Source organism: Takifugu flavidus, chromosome 6, assembly GCF_003711565.1.
Source record: "Takifugu flavidus isolate HTHZ2018 chromosome 6, ASM371156v2, whole genome shotgun sequence".
In the NCBI taxonomy this organism is placed as follows: Eukaryota; Metazoa; Chordata; class Actinopteri; order Tetraodontiformes; family Tetraodontidae; genus Takifugu; species Takifugu flavidus.
The window spans coordinates 10,861,720-10,869,957 of NC_079525.1; positions in this window are offsets into that span (position 1 = coordinate 10,861,720).

Below are 8,238 nucleotides of genomic sequence, written 5' to 3' on the forward strand. Positions count from 1 at the left end.
AATAATGACATAATCCTACATGAAAAAACAATGCTTGTTATGTTTATTCCGGAAGACAAAGGCCAGAGTGAAAGAGGAAGGAGGATGACGTTGAGTAGGAGTAGCATTTATTTCCCTGATCTCTGCCTATTCTCTCCTCTACCTGTCCTTCCCCCTTCTCCTCTCTGGTCCCCCTACATGAGCCCGGTCCTGCTCAAGGTTTCTTCCTGTTAAAGGGGACTTTTTCTTGCCACTATTGCTTGTTGGGGGTCAGGCCCTGGGATTCTGGAAAGCACCTACAAACAATTTTGATTGTAACAGACACTATAAATAAAGATTGATTTGATTTGAGTCGTCTGAGGAAGAACGTGCAATCAGCCACAATTGGCTGAATTGGAATTCCTCATGACCTAGACACCCATGTTCACGTTTAGCTAACATGTCCATGAAACCTAAAACTACAGTGTGTTGGATTTGGTGAGCAGTGAACAATCTAGTTGAGCCACTCGTGGATAAGGAACATGCTCGACAGGGTTGAGACATTTTCGACACCACATCAACATTTTAAAACTTCAAATAACGGCCTCAAATTCATCCACTGTAACAAACCACTGAGAAGGTCGCTGGTTCACAGCCAAGCTTTGTTTAATGGAAACAACAGTGAAGACCGGTCTGTTCTTCCACAGGGAAGGTTGTTCTGATTCCAAATTTCACTGTAGGGTTCTAAACAAAGGGTTGCGCAAGGATAAAAATAGTTGCTCTCTTGTTGTAAGGGGTTGGGGTACAACTCACTTGGCCGGTCAAATGTGAAGAGCAACTTAGAGAGGGAAATTCAACCCTGCTCAGCATATAGAGCAGTTGTCACGCCTGCTGTTTTGATCGGTCCGCCACTAATTGCCTCTTCTCCTCACATCTGGCAGCCAAAACACTTGTGTTGCTTATTTATTTCTTTGAAATCCCAGGTGATAAATCTGCCCCTGCATGAGGGAAGCAAGACCTTTCAGATCACTGATGTTTTGAAGCGCTTCATTCAGTACCCAGATGTTTTGAAGGTGGGGGGTTAGACTGGTGCCTGCATTGATTAGGGTATTAATTCTAAGTAGACACTGGCAGCTCAGACAGCTATCAGATCCTCCCATGGCCGAGTCACAGCTAGCCGCCTAAAGGTCAAATATCTGTGATTTAGCTCTACGTCATTGAATTCTGAACCTTGTTTTAAGGTTTACGTTCCTACAATTTATTTTTTTCCTTTCTTTCCCAATAGCTAATGCATTTCCTGTGCACGTCTACTGCATAATGCCCAGCTAGTTGCTGCTGCGGCCGAGTTAATGCATTGAATATTTTCTTTATCAATGATGTATCACCTCAGCCATATGTATCCCATCTACTATTAATTAGAATAGTTTAGTAGCTTATGTAAAGTGAAGTCTGGATGCTGTGCACACATAGAGATACCCAAGTTCTCCTCTCACCAGTTCTTTCTTTAAGGCTGTCGATTCCTTCTTGCTACCTAATCACAACTGAACTTATCAATCAAGTTAGAAGCATATCACACTCTGGTTTCTCCTTGCTTTCTTTTTTTTTCATAACTCGGTGTGAAATTAATGTTGGCATGAAAAAGGTATTAAGGTCCCCACTTTATGGACCACACTCTTTTTTTCACTTGAATAGCTGGTTTTATAGCAACATTGTAGGAAATTGAAATGGATACAATTGTGTTTTAAGCGTTAGTATGTGGAAGTAATCATATTATCTTATTAGGATCCCCAAACTAGCAAATGTTTCCCAGGGGAAAACCATTAAAGAGCAACAGGAAGAGGCAAATGAAATTGAACATTCTGGTTCCAGGGAAAAGAAATCGTCAGCACCCACAATGGACACCGTAGACATGAGGGACGAGATTAAATCCTTTAATATAGAGCTATGAAACAGGGGCAAAGCAGGGTTTCTTTTTATCACCGTGCGAGGTGCTGATATTGAGATCAGATGAGAACATCAGAGCTTCACAGAGATACAGTCCCGATCCAATCTGAGCATCGCTGGGTTTCTCCCCAAAGACAAGGTGGAATTCCAGAGTCTTTAATCAGGACACAAGGACTCCAGGTTGCACGCCACTGGATAATTCACAGGGAACTAGTGCTCCAGCGGTGGGAAAAGACAAGGCTGGAATCGGATAGATGGGAATGAGTGTACATCAGCAGGGGTGGTGGTGCTCTGCTTGATGTTTTACCATTCACGCTGTGCCAAGTCTCCTCTGGTGCCATTGCTCCATATGTAGAAATCCTGATTTGCCACAGCATTATAAAAAACCCCTTTGATTTCACCAAAGGTCAGAAATCTGTTATCTGTAGTGTTGCCTTACAGACACAACCACAACCTAACAACGTCCATTTGTTCCAGACGCGTAACTTCTTTCCTTTTTTACCATGGAAACATTTCAAATAGGAACTAAAAACATTTTCAAGAACCTTCAAGGACCTTTCTAGAGCCTTCAAAATCATGACCAGATAAAGGGCTACCTCTCCATCCAGCTAGCAAGGTAGCTAAATTAGCAAAATAGTTAAATTATTATATCATTGTTTTCCATGATAGATAGATGTGTGAATATCTACCGTAATTTCCGGACTATAAGCCGCTACTTTTTTCCTACACTTTAAACACTGCGGCTTATTCTGCGGTGCGGCTTATTTATGGTTTTTTTCGTGGCGCACTATCACAACTATTGTGAATCAGTCATTTTTACTAACCCTCATCAACATGGAAAATACTAGAAGAAAAGCATATGATGCGACTTTTAAGTTAAAAGCGATCACTCTGGCGATTTAAGAAGGAAATCGAGCTGCCGCACGTAATCTTCGCATACATTACAGTAATCAATGGCGAGAAGGTGGAGACGCCAGCATAAAGAACTGATCCAAAGCAAAAAGACGACAAAAGCTTTTAGATGTAAACATCGCAGGTGGCTCGAGCTTGAAAACGTTCTGGAAGACTGGGTGAACACACAGAGAGCAGGCGGCTGTGGTGTTTCCACTGTACAAATCAGACGGAAGGCAAAAGCAATGCCATCGCGATTAAAATAGAAGATTTTAGAGGTGGGCCATCGGGGGTTTTTAGATTGTTCATTGTTTGAGTAAAAAAGCATAAACAACGTAATTTGTGTGTAGCTGATACAAATGTATATTTCAAGGTAGCTGCATTACAGACACCTTTAGAAAAAAGAAAAGCATTTACCGGTAGAATATATTTGTTTATGTTGCTAAGCGGATTAAACTAAAAGAAAAGTTAAAAAATCCTGACATGATAAAATTTGGATTTAAGGTCTCTGTATAAACATACAAGTGAAAAGAGTGGTTGTTGTTTCTTACCTGTCTGTTTGTCACTCGTCAGTGACTCGTCTCTTACGGTAATAAAAACATCTACCGCTACTGAATGTTTTCGATCTAATTTTTCATATTACTACGTAGGATACCTGCGGCTTATAATCCGGTGCAGCTTGTATAAGTACAAAATTGATTTTCTTTCTAAAATTAGATTATGCGGCTTATAATCAGGTGTGCTCTATAGTCCGGAAATTATGGTATTTATTTATTTGTTTGCTTAATACGGGGACAGTTATTGCATCACCAGTGTGTGAATGTGAGTGTGAAAGGGTGAAATTAGACCAAAGTATAAGGCACTTTAAGTGGTCCACAACAGACTAGAAAACTGATCTATATCACGTGCATTCCATTAAAAAGCCTAGCGATGGCTAGGTGCAACAGCCTCCTGCCTCGTTACCTGCAGTGCTGCTGATGATTAAGTGTAGAAGCTGCTCCTCAGCTTCTATTCTGCACCACCACCTCTTCCAGGGTGACAAGCGGGGCCCAACAACAGACCCTGGTTTTTTAATGAGTTTGTTCAGCCTGTCGGTGTCCTTTGCTTTGAAGTCGGCACCCCAACACTTTGCAGCAAAGATGACAGTGCTCGCTACAACATACTGATGAAACATCTGGAGCATCTTGTTGCATATGTTAAAAGAGCCGAGCAACTGAGGAAGTAGTGCTCCAGCCGTTGCGTGGAGCCGTGGAGTCTATGGTGACAGACGGGATCAAACTCCTCACAACAAGTGTAGGTCTGTATTTACTGATGGCTGAAACTAGATCCATACTCATTTGCATTTCATTTCTTAGACGGTGAACTGTTGCTGCCTTTGTTCTCCTGAGGAGTTTGTCATTAAAAACAGGTCACGCATATACTGAAGACCCTGTTATCATTTTAAATGATGGTCACGGTGCAAACAATCACCTATGACGCCATAGCTGTCATCATTTAAGACTTGATTGGGTCCTTGGAGTCAGTGTGTGTCCTTCCGCCATCGATCATCTGCAGTTGTGCAACAATTACTGGAAGACTACAGACGACCCTCGGTGATAAACAAAAGAAATTACCTGGAACCCCTGGGTCTGTTGTCTTTCTTAATTGCTGTTGAGCAGATAAACTTGTTTTATCTTGTTGCAGCTGCCTGCAAACTATGCAGTCTCAGAGAAGCTGATAATATAAGAAACTGATAATTGTAATTTATTAGGATGGACAATGGGTCAGAAAGCCATAATGTTTGTGGTCCTCAGGGTGAAAACGGTTCTGTCACACACATGTGAGACAAATATCGGATATTTAGGGACACGGCTAAAAGTTCCAAGCTCCATAATGTTGTATTTAGACAAATCCCTTGTGTTTAAATTCACTGTTACATGTTACAAGAGTGTTATTTTCGAGTCATCTAAAGTCAATAATATGCTGAAATCAACAAGTCAGTTTTAGGTGAATGAACCATCTAAGCCCCGAGGCTAACGATAAGTTTGACACGCACAGTTTCCACTTTTACAATCTGAAACTGTTGTTTGTTGACGAGCGTCTCCATGCATAAACGCATAGAGATAAAATCTTGGCTATGAGGATAACAGATAAAAGTTTTTAGAATCCTAAAAATAAAGTCCAACACTGTACGGTTGCCTCCTTAGCAGTTTGAACTTGGTGCTAAGTACAGCAGAATTACTGCGCAGCGTGTTAACCAGCCTGTTAGTGGTCATTACTTCTGGCGCTGGGTCTGAAAATGACAACATAAAGGTGCATTTGAAGAGTTCGTACTCAACCTGAAAACAACTTTAATGATGTTTTGGAAATGGCAGCAGACCAACTGCCCACCAAACGACTATCCAACATAAACCATTCATTTTCCTGAAGCCTGGACCTCCGTCCTGGCTCCCTAGAATCATGTTTAAACTATTTCTACAGCTTCATAACGAAGCATAAATGAAGCCTAAGTAATGAGGTGGCAGTGAATGGCCCGCGTATACTTTTTCCCAAACCCTTTTGCACCGGGCCCTGACCTTTTTAACCAGCAGAATTAATTGGGCAGGGCTAACCTTTCAGAGGATAGAAGGCTGAGAAGTAAGACCAGTGTTCCCAGGCTGCCTCATTATACCACACTGGCTTTGGAGTGGAACAGCACCTTCTGCCCCTATAGTTTTAGGACGTTCGTCAGGACATCAGCAGCTCAAATGGGAAATAATTTTCAGGTCAGTCCAAATTAGCCCTGGATTTTAGACCTTATTCTTATATCAAAAAGATTTTAGTGGAGGGTAAGATGAGGTTGTAACACCATCCTGTCCCAGGAAATCTAGTTTAGTGACACTTAAATGACATTAAGACACTTTTGAATGCACATGTTAGAAACTCTGGATAAGTATTGATGCTTAAATGATAACTGATTAAGTGATTTGGTTACTGACCGGTAATGGGGGAACCCGTAGCCCTTTAGCCAGCGACTGTTGCTGGAATAAACCAACGACTTTATTACAGACCCAACGAATCATAAAGGTAGCATATAACAGGCGCAACCCACCGGCCTGATGCGCAGCCTCTCTTTATTGTCACCGCTTTTCAACGTCACTTTTAAGTGTCTGTGGCATCCCAACTTTAATCCAAGATGGCTAATGTTCCACGGTGGCTGCTCAGAGGATTCCGTGGCTTTGCTGAATGAGAACTACTGCTCACAAACACAAGTGCAATGAGAGTTCCCGTTTTCCTTCATATAACTTGGTGGACTTGTGGAGTGTGGACCTCGGTGTGGGGGGGTCATATGCAGGCTGCACATTTGACAGTCCTGCTGTAAATTCCCCTCAGTGTGAATTGTGCGTTTCCGTGACGGGCTCTCACACCATCAAGGGTGTATTTTCATTTGGTGCATGGTGAATGCTAGGATAGACCCCCCACTGTGACCCCCGGTTGGTGTCAGTTAACAGAAGGTGACCAGTTGAATATTCTCAAAGCTACTTCAGAAAAAAATAAAATAAAACTCCCTGTGCAAGTAAACACCTCCACTGAAACTAATATTTCACGATGAGAATCATTTCCGTCCGCTGGGGAGAACGTTAGCTTTTTTCGCTTCTGCAGGAGATGATGATCTAAAGGGAGTTTTAGTTTTTATGTTTCTTTTTTCCCCTGCAAGTAATCCAGCGGTACGCACAAAGAGCGAAATAGTGAAAACGATCCTTACAAAAAAGAAGGCTAAAGAGATTGGGGTCATTTCAGGTTTTTATGGGCAGTTCATTTACACGTTAACATGTATTAGGTTGATTTTCTTTTTTAAATTGCCATTTTTTGCCGTAAGAGAAGATGGACGTGATACAAGCAGCTGCAGTGTATTCTCATGAAAACACTGGTCAATCAAACTTTTGAATCTTAGTATCTTTATATTTATAAATGATGGCTGGCAAAATGAATATGTCGCACATTTTTATGACCTTCCTGTATTCAATCAGTTCGGCAGCACGTCGAAAATTGTCCTTACAAAGTCAGAAAGACGAGTTGTAGCTTACATTTTTATTCTTACAAAGGTTTGTTAAAGTAAAAAGAGAACATGGTGGTTTACACCAAAACCAAATATTTCATTGACAATTGCAGCAAGCAACACGCCGCTGACACAAATTAAAAACAAAACCAGCATTTTATTTCTAATATACATACATATTTAAAACCTGATCGCAGCAATATTGTGATGTTTACCAGTCCTGTCGCATCTATTCTAACAGTACAATGAATGTTTGGGGGCTCAGACAAAAGGTTGAACTATTGAACTATTTTTACATTAATGTCAAATTTGTCTGCTCAGCAGTGAAAAGACCCAGGAACTTTCTCAATGCTAATCCTAACCGTGGAATAATCATAACAATGAAAATAATGTTAGTAGTCAGACAACAAAAGCATGGGTTTGAACCAAGAACCAGTCCCCTACAGACTGAGCCCCCATCATATCGTTTAATGTAGAGAGGGTACATATTTACCATGCTTGCGTATCAGGGGTAACATAAAATCTTGGACTATTTTAAAGGGTAATAGGTTTTCCAGTCTTGTAGCAAGATTGCGCAACACTAATGAAAATGGGTTATGGAATATGTTTTCTCATCAGAAAATGATTTTCAAGGCAAAAACAAACAGTCTAGACAAATGCAACAACTTCACACAATGCAAATGACTTGTGGATGTTTGTGTAGACAACATATTGCTGCAGCTTTTGATATTTAATGTATATTAAAAATATTTTGGCTTTTCTTTTCCGTAGCAATGCCTTCATAGAAGTTGGTGAAGGAAAATGTATTAGCTGTTTAATGCTAAAGGTATTAATTGCACCATTTAATGAGCCACTTAGCTTCATTCCCGTCACAGACTGACAACATTTGATAAAACCACAGCAAAAATCCTTGAAATAACAACAACAATAATGATGAATCATGCATTTAGTGCTATATAAATGCACAGACCAATGCAAGTGCTAAAGAATTTTAAAGCCCTCAGAACAATAGCTACATTTTGGATGTTTATCTTTCAAATCTGTTTTCACTGTTGTTGCTTTTGTCTGATTAGATGCTCTCCTGCATACAGAACAGTGAAATTTAGACGTTGAATTCAATCATACTGGGTAATTGCACAGATATTGTCTTTCCAAAGGGGAAAATGCTCACTCCTGCATCTTAATGAAATTTTCATGTCATTAGTAATTACACCCTCTCTAGCACAGTGACATTTCTGCTTTCATTACCAGTGCCACCCAAACACTTCTAACAATACGCCTGCTGACTGAATGCCAGGTTTTCTTGAAATAACACAGCTTTAGGAAAGAAAAACTCTCCCCAAGCCCAAAATACAATTCTACTTTATATGCCATGGATTCAGTCTAGGTAAGAATGCCTTATCTATATGCAAATGATAAGTTATCAA